General features: G+C 46.8%; 1 pseudogene; it reads left to right on the top strand.

The window, feature by feature from the left end:
• The first annotated feature begins 3953 nt into the window (after nucleotides 1–3953).
• LOC136502068 (proline-rich receptor-like protein kinase PERK10) lies at nucleotides 3954–5285 on the top strand (annotated as a pseudogene).
• Nucleotides 5286–23487: the final 18202 nt, after the last annotated feature.

The following is a 23487-nucleotide window of genomic DNA, read 5'->3' as shown; positions in this document are numbered from 1 at the left end:
AGACAAAGCAACAACTGACTGTAAAGTAGCCCTCCAACTCACAGCACAACTGCCAACAGTAAACACATAACCTGTAAGTGATCTTCGCCTGTCCAGATCAGCAGCATAATCAGAATCCACATAGCCAATAAGACCCTTATCAGTTCTTCCAAACTTTAAACAGGAATCTGCTGTGCCTCTGAGGTACCTGAAAATCCACTGAACTGCCCTCCAATGTTCTTTGTCAGGATTAGACATATATCTACTAACAAGACTCATAGCATATGACAAATCTGGACGAGAGCAAACCATGGCATACATCAAAGACCCAACAGCACTAGAATAAGGAACCCTTGACATGTATTCAATCTCTGCATCTGTACTAGGACACTGAGCAGCTGACAACTTAAAGTGAGGTGCAATAGGGGTACTAACAACCTTAGCATTTTGCATGTTGAAACGCTGAAGAACTTTCTTGATATAATTTTGTTGACTAAGAAATAGCAAACCAGATTTTCTGTCTCTACTAATTTCCATACCAAGAATTTTCTTAGCACTACCAAGATCTTTCATATCAAAACCACTACTCAATAGCTTCTTTAACTTAGTGATTTCAATCTTACTCTTGGCAGCAATCAGCATATCATCAACATATAACAGCAAATATATAGGTGATCCATTAACATGCTTGATGTAAACACAGCTATCATACTTAGATCTTTTAAAACTGTGTGCTAACATAAATGAATCAAACCTCTTGTTCCACTGACGAGGGGACTGTTTCAAACCATACAAGGATCTCTTCAACTTGCACACATATTTTTCCTTGCCAGGCACTATGAACCCTTCTGGTTGGTCCATGTATATGTCCTCCTCAAGCTCTCCATGCAAAAACGCAGTCTTCACATCTAACTGCTCAAGCTCAAGATCATGTGAAGCAACAATACTAAGGAAAGTACGAATTGAACTGTGTTTTACCACTGGAGAGAACACATCATTGTAGTCAACACCCGGAATTTGACTGTAGCCTTTAGCAACTAACCTTGCCTTATACTTTGGAGGCTCGCTTGGAGATAAACCCTCCTTTCTCTTGAAGATCCATTTACAGCTGATGGTCTTCTTATTCTTAGGCAAAGGTACAATCTCCCATGTACTGTTCTTCTCAAGAGACTGCATCTCCTCATGCATAGCAGAAATCCAATTCTCAGTATCACCACAACGAATAGCTTCTTTATAGGTTGCTGGCTCATGAACATTCTCCACCTATTCAGCACAACTCAAAGCATAGTAAGACAAATTACACTCTTCAATAAGACGCTTAGGAGGTGCAATTGTCCTTTTTGACTTGCGTTGAGCAATAGGTAAATCCTCCTCTAACTGCAAAATAGGAGGAGTTTGCTGAACATCATCATGAGCATCATCCTCAGCAACATCATTATCATGGTCACCATGCTCATCAACAGGCTCCACCTGCACACCTGTATCATCATCAACATGCTTCATCTGCATGCGCATACACTGCAGCTCTTTTTCTGGAACATGATCTGAGGGCAAACTGTCAGTAAACATCACAGATTCATTGAAAACAACACTCCTGCTCATAAAAGTCTTTCCTGTTTCAGGATTCCACAATTTATAGCCTTTGACTCCCGAACTATAACCAAGGAAAAGACACTTAACAGCTCTAGGCTCTAATTTTCCATTATCAACATGAGCATAAGCAGTGCATCCAAAAACTTTCAACTGTGAATAATCAGCAGGTGTACCAGACCATACCTCAATGGGAGTTCTTTTATTTAGTGGAATAGAAGGCGACCTGTTTATCAAGTAACAGGCAGTATTAGCAGCTTCAGCCCAAAAATGCTTGCTCATCCTGGCATTAGACAGCATGCAACGGGCCTTAGACATGATGGTTCTGTTCATGCGTTCAGCCATACCATTCTGTTGTGGAGTATGGGGTATGGTGTGATGCCTAACAATGCCTTTCGATCTGCAATAATCATTAAATTCACGCGAATAAAATTCTCCACCATTATCAGTACGAAGCAATTTTACCTTCCTTTCAGTTTGCCTTTCTATCATTACTTTCCAGTCCTTAAAAGCAGCAAAAGTATCATCTTTCTGTTTCAGAAAATAAGGCCAAACCCTTCTAGAGTAATCATCAATAATTGTAAGCATGTAACGAGCACCACCAAGTGAGGACTTACGGGAAGGACCCCATAAATCAGCATGAACATAATCAAGAGTACCTTTAGTGGTGTGAACAGAAGTGTTGAAATGTACCCTTTTATGCTTCCCGAAAATACAATGCTCACAAAACTTTATTTTACTCGAAGTGCAGCCATCCAGCAGGTTTCTCTTCATCAATTCTGCCATACCATGGTGACTCATATGTCCCAAATGCATATGCCAAAGGTTAGTTTTACTAGGTTCATCATTAGTAACAGCAGCAACAGCGGAATCAGAACCAGGTAAAGTACACCCTCTAAGGACATATAACTTTGCAGAATTAAGATCACCTTTCAAGCAAACAAGAGAACCTTTTGATACCTTCAGAACGCCATCTGAACCGGAATATTTGTAACCTTCTGCATCAAGCGTGCTCAATGAGATAAGATTTCTGGACATCCCTGGTATATACCTGACGTTTTTCAGCGTGCGTGTCATGCCATCATCAGTCTTGATCTGAACTGATCCAATCCCCACAATGTCACACGGGTTATCATCTCCCATCCGCACAACATCCCCTTTCTGCACAGGCTTATACGAGCTAAACCAATTTTTGTTAGTGCAAATATGAAATGAACATGCGGAATCGAGAATCCATTCATCATGACCAGCAACACAACCAGCAAATACTACCAGACAATCTTCAGAATCATCATCAGACGCAGCAGCAGCAACAGAGACCTTACCAGCTGTTGGAGTATGAGAGTATGTGTATTAGGCCCATGAGGCCCATGTATGACCAATATACATTGCTACCCTCCTTCTAGGGTTAGCCTGATGAAATCACAACTCTAGCATGGTATAGAGCTAGGCTTTCCTCCTCCCCTTCCCCACCCAGCCGCCAGGCGCCGCTGGCCGATTTCTTGCCGCCGCCATGGCTGGCCGCCCTCCCCCTCCCTCCCCAACCTACTTCCAGGCTTTCCCCTCCCTTCCCTACCCGTCCTGGGCCCAGCGCGCGGGCGCTGGCCTCCTTGCCGCGGACGCGGAAGGCCCGGCCGCCGCCGCTGTCGCTGCGGCCGCGGGCGCGGGTGCCGGCGCAGCCGCGGGCGCGGGCGTGGGTGGCCCCGCCGCCGCTGCGGGCGCAGGCGGCCCCGCTGCTGCGGGTGCGGGCGCAGGCGGCCCCGCCGCTACGGCGCGGGCGTAGGCAGCCCCGCCGCTGCGGGCGCGGGCGCAGGCGGCCCTGCCGCCGCGGGCGCGGGCGCAGGCAGCCTGGCCGCTGGCCCTGCCGCCGCGGGCGCGGGCTTGGACAGCCTGGCCGCTGCCGCCGCCGCTGCTGCGGCAGGGGCGGGCGCGGGCGCAGGCAGCCACGCTCCTGCCGCTAGGGGCGCGGGGGAGAACCTGGAGCCTTTCTTCTTCCCCGCTCCTCCTCCTCTGCCGCCCTCTGCCCCTCTCCAGACGGCAGGGGCCAGCTCCGCTCTCGCCGCTGCTCTCGTGGCTGCACGGGCTGCTGCTGCTGACAGCCAGGCCCGGGTGCGGGCGGCCGCCCTCGCTTTGGAGCGCGAGCGCGATGCGGCTGATGCCCTGGCCCGCCAGATCGCTGAGGCGGAGCAGCTCCTCGTCCTCCCTACATCCTATGACACCGCGGCCACCTCCTCAGGCTCGACGGGTCACCGCGCGTCTCACACCACGGTCATCTGGCACGACCCGGCCGACCCGCACGTCGCTCAGCTCCACTACCAGGCCGGGGGTGTCCAGAACATCCGACTTCTCGTCCCGGTCGTCCTCGAACCTGAGTCGCCCTCTTACGCCCGCTGGAGGGACCTGGTTCTCCTCACCCTCCGCCGCTACGCCCTCGACGACCACGTCCTAGTCGACGCCTCGGTCGCAGTCCAGACCTCATCGTGGCTGCGCCTGGACAGCGTCGTCCTCTCCTGGATCATCGGGACGATCTCCCTAGACCTCCACGACCTCGTCCGCAACTCTGCTGACGCTCGCCGGGCCTGGCTTGCGCTCGAGGGCCAGTTTCTGGGCAATGCCGAAGCCCGGGCCCTGCGTCTCGATGCGAGCTTCCGCACCTTCGTCCAGGGTGACCTCTCCGTTGGCGACTTCTGCCGGCGCATGAAGAGCATGGCGGACTCCCTCGGCGACCTTGGCTGGCCCGTGGAGGACCGCATCCTGGTCCTCAATGTCCTCCGCGGGCTCAGTGACCGCTACGCTCACCTCCGGACGTGGATCACCCGGCAGAGGCCCTTTCCCTCCTTCCTGTAGGTCCGTGACGACCTTGTCATGGAGGAGCTCACTCAGGGCGTCCAGCCAGGGTCCACCTCCACGCCAGGGTCCTCGTCTTCCTCGACTGCCCTGGCCGCTACTCCTCCGGCGCGTTCCCTCGCTCCACCGCCGTCGTCACTTCTTGGTTCTCCTCCTCCCGGGCCGGGCGGGGGTGGGGGGGGCCGTGGCGGCCGCCGTCGCCGTGGAGGGGGACGTGGGGGCCGCGGAAGCCACCACACACCAGTGCAGTCGCCCTCCGGAGCCCCTACGCCCGCGACCCCACGGGGTGCACCCTGGCCCTCCTTCCACAACCCGTGGTCGGGGCGCATCTACATGTGGCCCTTCCCGGCTCCAGGCGGAGAGCCTCGCCCACCAGCAGCCTTGCTCACTGGAGCTCCTCCAGGGTTTCACTCCCCGTCTGCGTGGGCTCCACTTCCCGACGCATCTTCGTGGGTGCCACCTCCCGACATCTTGCCCGGGCCTGTCGGTTGGAACCCGGCGGCCTTGGCCAGATCCTTCAGCACCATGGCCCTGACACCGCCTGCTGGTACCGACTGGATTGCCGATTCGGGTGCCACTTACCACACTACTCCAGACCCTGGTATACTCTCTTCTTTTCACCCTCCTTCTTCCTCTCATCCTTCGTCCATCATGGTCGCGAATGGTTCGTGTATTCCAGTTACGTCCGTGGGTGCCGCCGGCACTCATGGTTCCTTTCGTCTTCCTGACATTCTTGTTGCACCCTCTATGGTTCACAACCTTCTTTCTATTCGTCGTTTTACAGCTGACAATTCTTGTTCTGTTGAATTTGACTCTTCCGGTCTTACTGTGAAGGATTTGGCTTCCCGGCGTCCTCTTCTCTGATGTGACAGCACGGGACCCCTTTACACCCTTCGGTTTCCGGCGTCTGCTTCCTCTTCGTCGCCGTCTACTTTGTCAGCTGCCTTCGCCGCCACTCCTTCTTCCACCACTTGGCACCGTCGGCTTGGCCATCCTGGACGTGATGCTCTGACGCAGCTTAGTCACAGTTCCGACATTGGTTGTACTCGGGCTCACGATGAGCACTTGTGTCATGCGTGCCAGCTGGGCCGTCATGTTCGTCTCCCTTTTTGTTCTTCTTCTTCACATGCTACGCATGTGTTTGATCTTGTACACTGCGACCTATGGACATCTCCTGTCATCAGCATTTCTGGGTATAAATACTATCTTGTGGTGGTTGACGATTTCTCGCATTATTCGTGGACTTTCCCTTTGCGTGCGAAGTCGGATACTTTCACCACCCTTCTCCACTTTTTCGCCTGGGTGTCTACTCAGTTCGGCCTCACCATCAAGGCCGTCCAGTGTGACAATGGCCGTGAGTTCGATAACGGCACCTCCCGTGCCTTCTTCCTCTCTCACGGTGTCCAGCTGCGCATGTCTTGCCCGTATACCTCCTCCCAGAACGGCAAGGCCGAGCGCATGATTCGCACCACGAACGACACCATGCGCACCCTTCTGCTCCAGGCGTCGCTTCCTGCTCGCTTCTGGGCAGAGAGTCTGCACACCTCCACCTATCTCCTTAACCGCCTTCCTTCCGCTGCCTGCCCGGCTCCCACACCGCACCACGCTCTCTTCGGTACCCCTCCTCGGTATGACCACCTTCGTGTCTTCGGGTGTGCGTGTTACCCTAACACCACTGCCACCGCTCCCCACAAGCTGGCTCCCCGTTCCGCTCTGTGTGTCTTCCTTAGGTACTCCCCGGATCACAAGGGGTACCGGTGCTTTGACCTCACCTCCCGTCGGGTCATCATCTCTCGCCATGTGGTGTTTGATGAGTCTGTCTTTCCCTTCTCCACCACCACCACCCCATCTCCCACCCCCGATCCGGACCCCTTCTCTTTGTTTCCCACTGACACGGTGGTCCAGCCACTTTTACCGCTGTCTCCTGTAGGTACTGCTTCCCCGTGCCCCTCGCCGGGCCCGTGCCCCCGCTCGCCACCCACCAGTGACGCCCCTGGCCCTGCGCCCTGCCCGGGTCCGGAGGCGTCACCCTCCGGAGCTGCTCCTGCCCCTACGTCCGCAGCGGGTACAGAGACGCCGCCTGTCGCACCTCCTGCGCGTTTCGCCCAGCCGGTGCACGTCTACCGGCGCCGTGTGCCGGCGGCACCGCTGCCTCCGGCATCACCGGGGTCCCCTTCTCCACTGGTGACACCTACACCACCAGTGGCCCCTTCTCCGCCGGCGACCCCTACACCGCCGCCGCCGCCTCAGGCTGCCCGTGTCGTGTCACCGGTGTACCACCCGCAACTCCTTCACCGACACCCGCGACATGTTCACCCTATGGTGACGCGACACGCGGCTGGAACCCTGCGGCCCCGGGCTCTCGCGACGATGCCCGACGACTCGTAGATCTCTCCTGTACCCTCTTCCGTTCGCGACGCCTTGTCGGACCCTCATTGGCGCCGCGCGATGGAAGAGGAGTACGCGGCTCTCCTCGCCAACCAGACATGGGATCTGGTGCCCCGTCCACCCGGATCCAACGTTGTCACCGGGAAGTGGATCTGGACACACAAGCGGTGGGCTGATGGTTCCCTTGAGAGGTACAAGGCTCGCTGGGTTCTCCGGGGTTTCACTCAGCGCCCTGGAGTCGATTATGATGAGACTTTCAGCCCCGTGGTGAAGCCGGCCACCGTACGCACAGTGCTCTCACTGGCTCTCAGTCGCTCTTGGCCCGTGCATCAGCTGGACGTCAAAAATGCCTTTCTCCACGGGACTCTCACCGAGACGGTCTACTGCAGCCAGCCAGCGGGGTTTGTTGACTCTTCTCGTCCGGACATGGTCTGCCGGCTCAACAAGTCTCTCTACGGGCTCAAGCAGGCCCCCCGGACGTGGTATTCTCGGTTTGCTGCTTTCTTGCTGACACTGGGGTTTGTGGAGGCCAAGTCAGATACGTCCCTGTTTATCTATCACCATGGAGTTGAGACTGCCTATCTGCTGCTCTACGTTGATGATATTGTCCTCACAGCCTCCAGTCCGTCCTTACTCAGCCGTGTCATCGCCTCTCTTCACCAGGAGTTTGCTATGAAGGATCTTGGTGTGCTCCACCACTTCCTCGGGGTCACTGTTGAGCCTCGCCCCACCGGCCCTTCTCCTTCACCAGCGGCAGTACACTCTTGATATCCTGGAGCGTGCTGGGATGACTAACTGCAAGCCCTGCTCTACTCTAGTTGACACACAGGGCAAGCTGTCAGAGGCCGTGGGAACCGCCGTGGCAGACCCCACTGCTTACCGGAGTCTTGCAGGTGCCCTTCAGTACCTTACCTTCACCAGGCCAGACATCACCTATGCCGTACAGCAGATATGCCTTCACATGCATGATCCCCGAGAGCCTCACCTCACTGCGCTCAAGCGCCTCCTCCGCTACCTCCGCGGCACTGTCGACCACGGCTTACTCCTTCAGCGGTCTTCCTCCACCGAGCTCGTTGTCTACACTGACGCCGACTGGGCCGGGTGTCCGGACACTCGGCGCTCTACCTCAGGCTACGCTGTCTTTCTGGGCGGCAACCTGGTGTCCTGGTCGTCCAAGCGCCAGCCGGTGGTCTCCCGATCCAGTGCCGAGGCGGAATACCGAGCTGTCGCTAACGGCGTGGCTAAGGCCTCCTGGCTCCGACAGCTCCTTGCCGAGCTCCACAGCCCTCTCTCCCGGAGCACGCTGGTCTACTGCGACAACATCAGTGCGGTGTACCTCTCCACCAACCCTGTGCAGCACCAACGGACCAAGCATGTGGAGATCGACCTACACTTTGTCCGTGATCGGGTTGCTATCGGCGATGTTCGGGTCCTCCACGTCCCGACCACCTCCCAGTTTGCCGACATCTTCACCAAGGGCCTCCCGTCATCGACCTTTACCGAGTTTCGCTCCAGCCTCAACATCATTGGTGGCTAGTTGCGTCTGTGGGGGGGGATCGTGTGATCGTGTGTGCTTCTTTTCATGACCAGTCTGTAACTCCGCTGCGCCGGTAGTTCAGACTGCGGGGGGGTGTTGGAGTATGAGAGTATGTGTATTAGGCCCATGAGGCCCATGTATGACCAATATACATTGCTACCCTCCTTCTAGGGTTAGCCTGATGAAATCACAACTCTAGCACCAGCCAACTTGTTTTTCCTCTTCTCCTTATTCTGTACTTTTCTGCAATCCTCAACATTATGATTTGTCAGCTTGCAATAAACACAGAACTTTTTATTACCATGCGGCTTGGACTTTGAACGGCCTCTCCTTTCGTAGTTCTTTCTACCATCATTGCCATCATTGGAGGATCTGTTTTCAGTTCTGCCTCACATGCAAAGCATCGCCCTTGGAGGACGACGTCCCGTCATTCTGCACCATGCCTCTCATCTTCTCCCTAGACTGGAGAGCCTCATAAACTTCCTTTAGGGTTAGTTCATCACAGCTCAAAAGTATGGTGTCACGAAAATTTGCATACGAATTTGGCAAAGAACATAGCAGCAAAAGACCTAAGTCCTCATCATCATACTTCACCTCCATCGACACTAGGTCGGCGACGATCTTCTTGAATTCAGCGATGTGGCTCATCACTGAATCCTCCTCCTTCATCTTTAGGGTGAACAGCTTCATCTTCATCTGCATCTTACTGGTTAGATCCTTGGACATACAGATCGATTCCAGTTTCAGTCGTAGTTCTGCAGCAGTTTTCTCTTTCAGACACTCCTGCAAAATATCATTATGAAGATGCAACTGAATTAGGGCGAGCGCCTTCTGATCCTTGCGGATTTCTTCTGGAGTCCACTCGGCCTTCCTCTTTCCGAAACTATCCAGCGCCTCATCATAGTCATGAGTCTGTGCTAGAATCCCCCGCATCTTGACTTGCCATAGCGAGAACCGCGTGTCGTAGTTCAGCAGCGGAAGATCGAACTTCATCGACGTCGTCATGAACCCTAACAGCAACCAAAGCTCCGGTACCACTTGTTATGAACGACGTATAAGAATATGAAGTAAAGAATCAAGCCACAGAGGAGACACACGATTTAACGTGGAAAACCCCTCCGATGTGAAGGGGAAAAACCACGGGCACCAGCCAGCAACAATCTTACTATCTCAAGAGTTTTGGGTTACACGCCTATGGCGGCTTACAAGAGAATCAAGTCTCCACGAAACCCTAACAAGAGAATCAAGTCTCCGGCCCAAGCCTCCGGCGACGGGCCTCCGCTTCGCTCCATCAGAAGCCTGACCTATATCCTGGAGTGAATTTGGAACAACTCCAACAGTTGTGGCATGGATCAGGAACGACCTCGGGCGTCAGGCGACGTGACATCACCACACGGCACGACTCCCTGCGTCGTTGGTGGACCAAGCGTCGGCAAGTGGAAGCATGGGGCGCGCGAGACGCTCACGCCCTAGGATTTCTCCTCGTCTGCCGACAATTAGGCCATGGTGGCCTGCAGGAGCGTGCGGGCCGTGGCCTAGGTGGGAGTAGAGAAGGGTGAGCGGGCTAGCTACTGTGGGCCTTTCGATTGGATGCAGCTAGGCTGCGCGGGGTGTAGGAGCCGGTTGGGCTGCGTTGGTGACTGGAGAGGGAGGAAAGTCTTGACATGAAGGGAGGGAAAAGGAGTGGGCCGAGGCCAGGCGGTGAATGGGGGCATGCTGGGCCCGCGAGATGACACTACAAGAAATGCATGGCTTTTTGACGTATTTAGTATGACAATAGGTCATAATGTCATTATATCATCCGATTTATGACATTATGTTTTAGGCACTTCGACTTAGTGACAGTAAAAAGCTGTATGTCACAAAAAACGTCATATAGCTAGTCCAATATCATCCAATGACGATATTTGCTACGTCACAGAGGTATTTTATGTGTCACAAAGTCTAATTTACAAATGCCATTAATATATGACAGACTTTATGTATCACAAAATAATTTTGATCTTTTCAAACATTGTTGTCCATGATGGCATGTTCCACAACAACTGGTCATGTGGGTCCATATAATTTTTTATTTTCATTGGTTTTTTCCAACATATTTTAGCCCATTCTGTATATATTTCACAGCCCACGTTGTTAAATGTGGCACTTTATTTTATATATACGCCTAATCACTATAGTAAAAACATAAACAAAATATAAGCCTAGTTTAAATGTTTTTATTCTGAAGATCAGACTTTAACCGGGTTCACCAAAACTTCTCTGAAAAGTAATTAAAATGTATGCATGTGAAAAATTTTAAATTTATGTATATATGTGTGGGTCTAGTATACAATGAGCCCTAATTTAAATGTATTCAAACTTAATCTTGATAGTTATATATATATATATATATATATATATATATATATATAAATGTGTGGGCCTGTATTTTTATTTTTGTTTTTGAGTTTTTTTCTTAAAAAAGCGAGAAAGAGAAGAATTTCAAAAGGAAAGAAAAAGGAAAATTAAAAACGTGGGCCTGCGGGCTTCTCGGCACGTCCGCGGCTCCACGGCCCGGCCCTGCACTCCCGCGCAGCTCCCCGCGCGTGGTGTATCTTTTCATCGTGTGGGGGAGTCCCCAACGTCATTTATTTTTAGAAAAAAAAATTGTCAAAAAAATGTGCAGGTTATAGGTTTCGGAACTTGCCCTACAGCTATTTCTGTAGGGAATCCCAACCACTAGACTACTTGCACGTTGCTATGTGGATACATAAATTTATTTTCATAAATTCAGTAACTCAGAACGTTTGATCGCAGCCAACCTATAAGAAATCAGCCCAACAGCCGCAGTGCCCTTGGCCCATCACAGCAAGGCTTCTCATATTTTGAAATTTAAAATTTTAAGTTGTCCAAACAAATTCGAATAAAGAAATGATCAAAACAAAAGTTCTAGATCTTGTTGAGTTCTAAGAATTCCTAGTTGACGCCTTTTTCATTTGAAATCAATTACTATTGTAAAATTTTCTTTGAAGTTCTCATAATTTGAAATTCAAATTTTTGAAATGTTCAAACAAACTAGTATGTAAAAATGATTGAAACCAAAGTTGCAGATCTCGATGAGTTCTAAAATGTTGTAGTTGATAACTTTTTCATTTGAATTCATTTATGGTCCTAAAATTATGTTTCAGGTTCTCATATATTGAAATTTAAATGTAATAATATCTAAACTTTGTTAGGAAAATCTACAAATTTGCATGATAACATGATTTTGGTGTATAATGATTGCATAAAAAAATCAAATTATTTTAACAAAGTAGTACTACACATCCTTCACATATGCATACATTTCTCACATAGTTATACGACTAAATGAGAGATGTTTTGTTTGTAAAGGGTGTATAGTCCCACTTTATTAAAATTATTTGAAATTTTTATGGAATGCTTATAGACCAAAAATATGTCGTAGTGTCAATTTGTAAAATTATCTGACCAAATTTAGTTATTATTACATTTTTTATGCTCAACTCGAGAAAGGACGTGGAATTACCCCTTCAAAATAATATAAGTTTGCATCTACCTCTACCAAAATTGATTCATTGGGCCTTATGAGACCAAGTATAAAAATTTGGTACAAGCCTGTGTACAAACCTACAAGGCCCTACCCAATTAAGACCCTAGCACCTTCCCACGGAGCACATTGCACATACATACACATACTAACCTTATACTCTTGTCCTCTCGCCTCACATCTCTTCTCTAACCGCCAGCCGCCTTCATGCGTTTTTCAAGATGTAGCTATATCAGCTTGACAACATTGTTAGTAGCATAATGTGTTTCATTGGATAAATGATCATATGAAAGCACAAGGGTGTCATGGTTGATCTTGAGATTGGTTTCATCAAACCCAAGTCAAACTTCAAATTTTCCAAAGGTTATAACATTTTTTAACTCATGTGTTTTTACAAATTTTTATGGCGAGTTTATAATATGTTATCATGCCGGTTTGTAAAATTTTTAGACTAAATTTGATATTATTATAATTATTCTGAGGTATTTAGAGGTAAAAGGTTGAGTCCATCCGTAAATGCACACATACCCCTAAACATAGCCCAACAAGAGCCTAATTACGATAAATAGGGAGATTAATGGTACTAAAATTAAATACCTAGAAAATTACAAACTTAAATTTGGAGATGACTTAAAATTACTGGGCATGTAAACTCATTCAACAATGCTTAAAATGGAACTTAAATAAATAGGAAATTATAAGCACTTCAAAATTAAACAAACTTAATTTGTGACCTAATTCAACCCAAGGAAAAGAAACTGTGTGGCCCTAAAGACCCTTTTGGCCTGCTTAGCAACCCGTGTGGGTTTCAGGCTCCAAACCTAGGCTTGGACCTCACTTTCGCTTGTAGGTCACTGAAACCCGTAGGCCAGTTAAGGCAGTGAATGATCTAAGCCCTAGATCTGAATCCAACGGCCGAAGTTCGTCCCACCAGGAACAAAACTAGCTCCACTCGCTGGACTCCCCAAACCCTAACCTGATTTCCTCCTTTCTCGTCCATTTTGGAGGCACGACCACCGCAAAGAGAGAGCAGGCAGACGAACGACGGCAACCCCAGGTGAACGGAGCACTGCTAGGCTAATCCGTGCTTCCCCCTCTCTCTCGATCTCATCTCCACCACCAAGCCTTCCTCTCGATCTCAGCTCCACTACCTAGCCTTCCTCCGTCGCGCACTACACCGTTCGGTGCAGGAGGGCTGAGATCCGATGCGAGCGGGCGGAGATCTGATGTGGTCGGTTCCTTGGGTGCTTCCTCAAGCAGTCAGCGCCCCTTTGTCGGTGCTAGGCCGTAGCACATGGTGGAGTGGCATCGGGCCAAATCCTAGCGTAGCCATGCCGGTCCGTCTTCGTTGGTGCTTCGGCTCATCTCTGAGGTGGCGGTGGCAACAACAGCGTGGGCTGGCTCGCATCTCGGCGGTGGCGGCGTCGTCGTGATCCGATGCGTGTGTCTGGCTCGCATCTCTGCTGTTTGGCACGCTTCGCAAGTGCATCAGTAAGTAATACACGTAACCTGTATGCTTTGCATTATGTTGACATCGACAACTAATACCATGCATCTTCCTATATGCTTTGCATTCTTCTCCACAAAAATTCTAAAAATTGGTTGAATCGACAGGAGGGCCTGTGCAGCCGATGGATGCGCCAACATCTGCAGTTCTGCACCACCGGTTGCATAATATGGTAAGCGCTGTCTGGTCCTCTTTTTTTCACATATTCTTTAGTAGATTGGTCTCCCATATAAATGAGTTAGCTTCTTATTCAAGTCGGCATCTACTTTCGTTTAAATTTGTAACAATAACATATCGTTAGATCGTTGTGTCTTCATTTCACATAACTGGTGGTTTTTATTTGCAACCCATCATCCTAACTTCTGATTTCTCGCTCACTCATGTGCAGGAAACAAGAACAATGGAAAAGCTATCGGAATTGATGAACTTAGCTATTTTATGATTTTGGTATGCTCTTGTGTTTTTTTTGTATGATTTTGATAAGCTCCCACTGCAACGTGGTGTGTTTTGATGCTTTGAAACTTGTTAAATTTGGTTAATCTGAATATGATAATGGATGTAATCATACTGGGTTGTGCATATGCTGCCGGGTGAACTGTAATGAATTTGTTATGGTTGATTTTAATCAGCTATTTTGCTGTATAATTTGTCTTTTCGGGCAGGCCTAAAAACCATGGCCTAAAAAAGGAAAAATGGGCTGGCCCAAAAAAATGTTGGTTGGGCTGTTGTGTAGGGCGAACAGAAAATATGGGCTGAAAATCGAAAATGGGCTGCAATTACAAAAAAAAAATTATATGGGCCCAAAAAATAGAAAAAATAAATAATGAGCTAGCCAGCAATAGCCCAAAAATGTTTGTGGCCCATGAAGAGACTGCATGCTATGTGGGCTTTAGAAGGCCTGAATTCATTTTGTGTCGTATATATGGCATTAAAATCTAATGTCATATACTTGTGACATGAAATATTTAAACGTCACAATGAATTTGTGACGGTAGCTTTTTGACGTTTGGATTTTCATCAACTAGATGTCATAAATCTTAAATTGTGACATAATTTGCATATATTATGACATAATAGAATGTCAAAAAGCCACACATTTCTTGTAGTGTGAGGATGTGCTGACATAGTTTGGGAAGAAAGGAGACGACTAGGAGATGCTAACATGAATTGCGTTCCATTTTTTAACGAGTGTAGTTAAATGTACAAGTGGCATTTGAGAACATTATTAAGTGCAACATTATATAAATTATCTCATCATCAAGTCCAATTATTCTCACTGCAATGGTCAAGAAGAGAGAACAACCAAACAATTTTGTCTAAAGACTTTAGGCTTTCGAAAAGCTCTCAATAGAGGTGTACAACCATAACCACATGGACACCAAGGATGAACCTCCATACCAATGCCCGGATAAGGATTGTCTAAAGGTTCCAACCTTTCCTCAATGTGGCTCTCAGATGCACGAACAATATGAATGGGTACCAATGTAATGGCATCTCATTTACACTGCGTCACCCATCATGCCAAATCCACACGATAAGCAAGTCACTACCAAATACTTGGCTTACTTCCCCCATAAGTGATGTGTGGTCTGTATGGGTGGTTACTCAAACTTACTATCCCATGAACAATCCTTAGCTACTCCACATTCTACATCACTTGACATCCAACACTCACACCCCACTTGAGTAGAGATTAACAATTGATCATCACTTAGTTATCTCAAGTTAAGGGTTGGACGGTTGGTCCTTAGTCATGGTGAGCAAGTTGATTCAAGTTGAATCCCTTGCAAGTTTTATGTGATTACTTGACATGGTATAGCTCCTACATGCATGAGAGTGAGTTCCCACTCACACTCAACTTGTATGAAAGCTAGCCAACTAGGCAATTAAGCGACACAAGCCCCATGATTAAGTAAAGGCTATGATTAACTTAAGTGAGTTGGTCTAACTTAGTGAAGCATGGTTAAATAGCTTGTTGTTTTAAACAGAATGCAAACTCATGATGAAAAACAATATGTATCAAAAGTAGGAGTAATAGTAGGGGTGGATGCCTGTCATGAAGTCCCAATGACCAAGGGTGATTATGACTACCCATACACGTTCCTCACATAATATGTAGGCCTAAAAACCCAACACATTGGAAGAGTTGGAGATCAAAAAGCGGGAAAAGTGGGAGATGAAGTGAGATACTTGTTGTGGATGATAGAGAATCATCTAAAGGTGGATTAGTAATGCATTGATATTTATTTGAATACGTGCTAGGGTGGTTAGGTAATAGGGTTAAGGGTTAAACATTTTAAAATTCATTTAATTCATCGGACGGTCCATGGTGGTGATGGATGATACGTGGGAACATTCTCGAAGTTGGCAAGTTTGGTGTAGGCTCTGAGTGCTTTGGCGCAACGTACCAGTGAATTGATGGACAATCTATTGGAATGCACAACATGTCTTAGAATGATTCGTGCATGTAGTGACATTGTCATTTTCAATGTGGTTGTGCTCGCGGATGATCCATAGAATTAGCGGATGATCCATTGGTTCATAGACTGAGAGGGGTGCTCCAGGGAAAATGAATATTTATTTCTTTAGCGGATGATCTGCGGTTCTCATGGACGATCTGTGGGAATACTAACCGTGGAGACTAAGTATTGGCTGTGATTTGGTGAAGTGTTTGCTTTGGTGGACGATACATGCTAACGGCGGATGATCCATCAAAACGTCGACAGAACCAATGTTCTTCATTGTTCATAGTATGCATAAGTGATTCAACTCTAGTTTATTGTGGATGTTGTTTGCCAAGCATGAGCAGGTATTCTCTAGGGGTGTTTAGGTGACATGTTGGGCTAGTGATTGCTAGGCTTTGAGCTCTAGTAAGCAAGTGCATCTAGTGATTTCAATTTTGGAATTCATTTAAATCATGAGAAAATGAGAGATTAATTCCTAAATTGGGCAAGACAACTTATCTTTGAGACTAGGCCACCTAGATCAGTGAGCTGCTCTTGCTTATCCTTGCTTCCAAGCAAAAGAGATGGATTTGGCCATTCAAGTGTTTTCTTGCCAAAAACCATAGAAATGCATTAGAGAGAAATCTAAGAAATCCATGAGATGATTGAGCTAGGGATGATCTTTAACTTAATTACTCTTGAGATGATGGAGAAACTACCAAACTTCATCTTGCATCCATGCATAGGGAACCAAAGGTTAGGTTTTGAGAGATGATTTCAAGAAATGAGAGGAGAGAGCTCTTGAGCTCACCATGGATAGAGATGGAGATGGAGATGCTCTTGATGTTTGGGAAATTGTTGAATCCTTCTTCTTTTTCTTCTCTTCCTTCTCTTCTTCTCCTTTCCTTTCTCTCTCTAGTTCATCCTTGTTCTTCATTTGTTGAGAGAGAGGGAGGGGAATGGGAATGAGGGGGTGGGTGGGAGAGAGTGAGAGAGGGAGCTGAATCTGCTAAAGATCTTTCCCATTTTCATGTTGACATGTGGGATCAAAGGATGGGAGAGAGAGAGAGAGATAACACATCCAAATTGATTCTGCTGCATAAATGATCTAGTGAATTGTTCGTGGAAGCAGCGGAACGTTCCGCTAAAACACAGATTTTGAGGATTTGATTTAGAGAGAGGGGTTTGGCATTGAGGCCCATTAATCTTGTCTTAGGGGTTGATAAACATCTTTAGTGAGATTGGGAGGGTCACTTGGGCATATTAGTTGAGTTTCTTCTCCAAGTCCACTACCAGTTGACCGAGGTTGACCTTAGTTGACTTAGGTTGACTTGGGAGAAATGATAAGGTTGATTAGCAAATTTGGAGTTCTTGTCCTAGTAGAGAGCACTAGGAACCTTTTGAAGAGATCGATAAGGTGAATTCTTGGGTTGGGAGGGACTATGCATAGTCATCAAGGAGGTTCTCGAGGAAGATTTTAGTTCAAACGACTTTGGGTCATGACAGAGTGCCTAAACCTTCCACTTGAGAGCTCCTTCGTTGTGTAGTTTGTTAACCACACCACCTTCTCCAATGGCCCTCCAATCCATAGATTTGTACCACCTTTGAGCTCCACTTGCTCACCGGTACTGCATGGTTGGTCCCACCATGTCTTCTTTCTTCCAATAGATTGCAGCTTCACCTCTACGACCATTAGATTTTTCAACAGTCTTTGCAGCCATGCTTAAGATTTCCTATCACTTGATATCTTCCATCAATCTAGATACATTTCATAATTACCTACCCCTTGCAAGTAACTCGCATGACTCCACCTTGAAGTGATAAGCCATAACCTTGGAGTTTAGAGACCTCACAAATATTAGATTCTTCTTCAAGACTAGGTGTCAGATATATGGGACAGGGGTACCTGCACCGCCCATATATGTGACCGTCACCAAGCTATTGGCCCAAGCAGCCATCAAGAAGGAGGCCCACAAGGGCTGACGTGATCAACCAACATGAAGGCCAAGGCAAGTCAAGATGGGTGAATCTAGACAATAGCTAGGATCAATCTATTGCGCATATCATGTAACAAACTAGGAACTCAATCCCCTAACCCGATCGCCCTCTCTATAACCCTACATCTCCTGCCTATATAAAGGAAGGTAGGGACCTCTGGCTCAGGATCCATCTTCCACCTATTCTAATCTACTACATAGCTAGGAGCAACATCCCCTATAATTGAGCATATGAATACAAGAGCAACTGCACCACTAGAGTAGGGATTAGCATGCACCGCGCCCTGAACCAGTATAAATCTCTATGTCTCATGTGCTACCATCTGATTCCATCTATGTGATCATGTTGCTGGATATTATCGGAGCAAAACAACCTGGCAGTTGGCACGCCAGGTAGGGGCCTTTAGCGTTCAGACTAATTTTGTGTTTCAAATGGGAGTTGTCTTCAACTTCGATGAAGAACCGAAAGAGGAGCAGCCAGGGAAGAAGATAACCTTCGTCAAACTCGACTTCATCACTGACCAATTCGGGGACTTGTGCCATCAGGAGCCCAAGCCAACTGAAGAGGGGGAACAGTCCCTCTAGATCCATGCTTTCACCACCACACTAGAGGAGGCTGTAGACACTAGACCAGATGCCCTCACAAAGGTACCTCAAGTGCTATGCCCACCTTTTCGTTGAAAGGTGAGCCAGACCCCACTTTTCACATCAGTAAAACCATGGATCTCGACTCTACTTTAGATCCAGCAGCAATACCTCACCATCATGACCCCCGATCTTCAACAAGAATTGGGCGAATGACAACAATCCCTACCAAGACACTCTCATGGGCTATGGTGGAACCCATCGAACCTCCCACAAAGGAACATCAGCCGTAGGAATCGATAGACCAAGACGATGCCGATGACACCCCCGATCAGCAAGATTGGTGGGACGATGCTGATGTGTCTGGACTCTAATGGTGACTAGATACTCAAGAACTCAGACTCTAATGGTGATGATAATGAGTCCATCTCACGGGTGTAGGGCACTAGCACCAAACCATCGTTGGACGAGCAGCCAAAACTCAGACAATCCCCTTCAACAAAAGGGTGTGACCTCTCCCCCATCGAGAACAGTAATGGGGTGGTGCGACTGATTACTCGAGCGCTGACCTCACCTTGGGAAACTCCCAATCTCAACCATACACCTATACCCAATGATCAATGGCTGTGGAAAAAAGGGGGGGCTATCATCTCTCCTTCATCAAGAACAGAACCCCCAGTAGGCAACAAATTAGGATTGTTTAAGGGAAGGACTCATGCAATCACTAGAGCCTCCCATACTAAACAAGGCTAGAAACTCTACGAGTATGCCTGTATGCATAACTATGTGACTGCACCAGTCATCACATCATGTTCTCGCCTGTCCAATAGCCAAACTGCTTTCAACCTGTCAGTCATTTAGAACTAGGAACTCGAGGCTAATCGCTCCCTCCACGAGCAACAGTAGGCCTCTTCCAAGTAAGGAGGACAGTGCAGGGTCACGAGGACGGAGGCAACTATGTCACCTCCCTCGACTTTGAACTCGACACCAACTTCCATCCTTGGAGACACAATCAGATTGGAAGGATTCACCAAGGATTTGGACAACACCCGATGACCATTAGTTATGCCTACTTCACCTTTACTTGTTTACACCAAAATTTGGGAAGAAGAACATGGGAATTCAAAATTTCCAAGATTGAGTCATCAAGGAATTGATTGCATAAGGATCGGTATCAGCTGATTCAGATGCGGCACTGGATCGGCTCTCTTTGGATAACATTAGCAGATAACATCAATGAGCTATGGTTGGCATCGAGAAAATGTCGGACTCTACAAAAAGGGAAAGATTAGGGTCTAAGTTATCTTAAGTTAGGAATGTTTTCTCTTATACCAAAGTTTGTAATAAGTCGTACTTGAGTAGGATTCATGCTTAGGTTTCAGTTATAAATATTAGACCCCGGCTATTGTAAAAAGACATCCAATCAATCAATACCAATTACTTTTTTCGGCTTTACGCCAACCCTTAGGAGTAGGAGTAATGTAGATCCTGGTGAGTTCTTCAACAAGTAGGGTTGCATCGGTCCGGCCGACCTTCAACTTGTCTGTAAGTACCATCATGGCTTATACTTCTGTTTGTAAGGCTACATCGACCTAGCCGACCTCTTGCGAGCTCTAGTACAAGCTAGTTATCGACTCTTATCTAGTATAAGTATGGCTGCATCGGTTAAGTTCGACCTCCACTGCTCGAATTAGATTAAGGTCAAGTTATCGGCTCTACCTAGGTGTGGCATCCTTTGGGTAGATTCATTAAGTTATCGATCTTGCTGATGTTCTTATTGTCATTAATTTCAGCAATATCAACCTACCCATTCGAGATCGATCTAGATCAGCCTCACATCCTTTTTAATCCATCATTTATTTTGTTACATTGCGACAGTTCTTACTTTAAACGATGGATTATGTTTCACCGGCTATTCTACTTCAATCTTGATCGTGCATAGTATGCGGTTAGGGTATGTCTGATCTTGAGAAGATTTACTAGCTAGTTGAATCTGGTCTATAACTTGCTATTATGGATGCAACGATCAGGTCGATCCCCACTGTTAGTACTTCAGATTGGAGGATGCTAGTTGGTAGGTTTGCTTTTGACCAAGCTTGACCCTGGCTGTTTGTTATGCCTGCATCAGCTAAATAGTCAATTGTCTATGCTTTAACGCCTACAATGTGTCTCCATGATTATGTTAAATATGAATAGATCTATTTATTTTAAAGGTTTGATTTGTTGTCTTTATCATGGCTGCCATCGATCCGGTCGAACCCCACTGTTAAAGATAATAGGTTAGGTCTGATGAGTTCATAGATCTGTCCTTGTTAAATAGTCAATTGTTCGCATGCTGTAGTCCCTTTTCTACCTGAATCGGCTATTTCAGCCGATTCGCTTGTGCTTTCACACATATAGCATGTCTTTCAGAAAACCTATCAATGTATAGATGGTTTTATGGATTCTTTGGTTTTAGTTTGTTATTATCATCATAGCTGCCATCTATCTAGTTGAACCTCACTGTTGATGGTAACAGATTAGATTCAGAGCGTTTGTTGATCCGTTTGTACTAGACAGTCGATTTGTCTACATGTTATATCATTTTTTGTTAAACTCATTGGCTCAATGCTTTACACTAGTGATATCCACCTAGCTGATGACATTATTTATATCTGCGTGCATTGTACTTGTCATCATAAAATCAATCATAACCCATGAGCTTTATAGTCCGTAAAATAGTCGATTTCTTCACGTATCAGCTATTTAGTTGATTTCCCCGTCTGGCTGCTCCCAAAGCGGCACACTTGGAACTGTCTAGGCAAAATCGCCATGTTCCACCTTAAATTACTGATAATCTTTCTCTCCTTATCAATTGCAGGTCAAATTGACTGCATGCCTTTGGGAATTCGTAGGGCCAACTGGTCCTGCGTTGAAGCCAAGCGGATCTCCAGCCTTGCTCCATCAAGCAGATCCTTCTCGCTTGCTGTGTTCTAGGCGCATCGGCATGTTTTTTGCACCGACACACGTTCTGGCACACCCGGTGGGATACCATAACCGTCATGGCAACTTACAACAACAGTGACATCCTCATGGTGCCTTATGAAGACTTACCCAATGAGGATAAAGATGTCATCAATAAAGCTATAGAAGAATTTTAGAACAAGTGTTTCTTACCCTACTCCAAGACACGTGATAATAAAGTTGTTCAAAAATATCCGCTACCAAGAGTTTTGATGCATGCGCAGTCAGATACAGACGAAGCTGAGGATAGGCGTTTCTTCATGGATGCTGTAAAACAAATCTATTCATGAAGCTATTTTGAACCATAATACAGTTTCCTTGAACACATTCCACAATACCATGAAGGAGGTGTTTCATGGATATCCAATTGATCAGGTTGGACCGGCTTACTACAACATCCCACATCTATCAACTCAGGGGACTAATCAAGCCGGTACTAGCCATCAAGAAGCAGCACTAACTAGTAATGATGATGTCCAGGCAGTTCAGAGCATATCGGAGCAAGTTCAAGGTGCCACTATTAATCAAATGCAAAATAATCCTAGATTATCAATGCAGCATATGCAACAGCCGACGGGGCAAGTTCAGAATCAAATGATTAATTTTGGCACAATAGGCCAGATACCATCGTCGGCTCAAAAAATAGCGCCATCAGTTCAAAGGATTCATAGAGATATAGATCCTAGCATTTACAATCAAAGACTTTAAGCAGCAAACCAGCAAAGGACACAATAGATAGAGATTCCATAAGGATATCATTATGGTATTGATTACAATACCCTTCATATGATTCTAAATCCAGGGTATCAAGGTACCCGAAATTTTAATCCGCCGATGGGTCAGTAGTTGCAAAGAAATCTAGATTCAAGTGCTGATTAGTTGTTGCTCAGAGTGACCAAGATGATGAAGAATTAGGTCGGTTTGAAGCTAAAAGGGTAGACCTTTTCATACAAATGTACATATCCAGAGTGGTATGATTTGGTCGCTCTTCCTACAAATTACAGGCTCCCAGAGTTTGCTAAGTTCACTGGCCAAGATAGCACAAGCACAATAGAATATGTCAGTCGGTATCTTACACAGTTGGGTGAAGCATCCATTGAAGAGGCTCATCGAGTTCATTTCTTCTTCTTGTCCCTATTAGGACCAGCCTTTACTTGGTTTTCGTCGTTGCCCAATTAATTCCATTGCCAATTGGGCTGACCTAGAGAAGAAGTTTCATACATATTTCTATACTAGGATAGGAGAAAAGAAAATCACAGATTTGACGACCATAAGGCAGAGAACTAATGAATCAGGTGTCGAGTTTCTTCAGAGGTTCCGAGAGACCAGAAATTTTTGCTTCTCATTGAACTTGACTAATGATCAACTAGCTGCTTTAGTCATTCAAGGAATATTGCCAACATGGAGAGAGAAGCTGCTTGGGCAAGAGTTTGACAATTTAGGTTAGTTGGCTCAACGAGTGGCAGCACTCAATAGCCAATTCTAGAGTATGCGTAGAGATACCTGATTCTAGAAGAGTGCCGCAATCACTGAGGCTTATAATCCATGTCCAGTTAGTGACAACAATGAGGACGATGAAGAAGAAGAGGTTGCCATAGCTGAATGGAATTAGGGTAAGAAGAGAGTAATGCTGCAAATCCTTGGGGAAGAGGAGTCGAAAAGAGCTATGATTTTGACGTCACAAAATTGGACAAGCTCTTCGATTTCTTGCTTGAGAGGACATATCAAGTTGCCCACCAATCATATTATGTTACCTCCTGATCAGTTAAAGAATAAGAAGTTCTACAAATTTCATAATGCTACTTCTCATTCTACTAACAAGTGTAGAATTTTTCGGCAACATATACAGAGGGCTATTCAGCAAGGGAAGCTTAAATTTGATACACCTCAAAAGATGAAAGTTGATGATAATCTTTTCCCAAGAGATCTGAACATGGTTGATGCTAGGTTGCTCAATGGGAAGACTAAAGTCCTAACATCAACTAGGTCCAAAGAAGCTAGAGCCATCGACCCGAAGATGCAAATATCGACTGATGAATATAAAGAGATTAGAAGGCGTC

The sequence above is a fragment of the Miscanthus floridulus genome, chromosome 13 (assembly GCF_019320115.1).
Source record: "Miscanthus floridulus cultivar M001 chromosome 13, ASM1932011v1, whole genome shotgun sequence".
Classification (NCBI taxonomy): domain Eukaryota; kingdom Viridiplantae; phylum Streptophyta; class Magnoliopsida; order Poales; family Poaceae; genus Miscanthus; species Miscanthus floridulus.
Note: the sequence above shows the minus strand (reverse complement) of the source record. Positions and strands in the feature narration are given on the sequence as shown.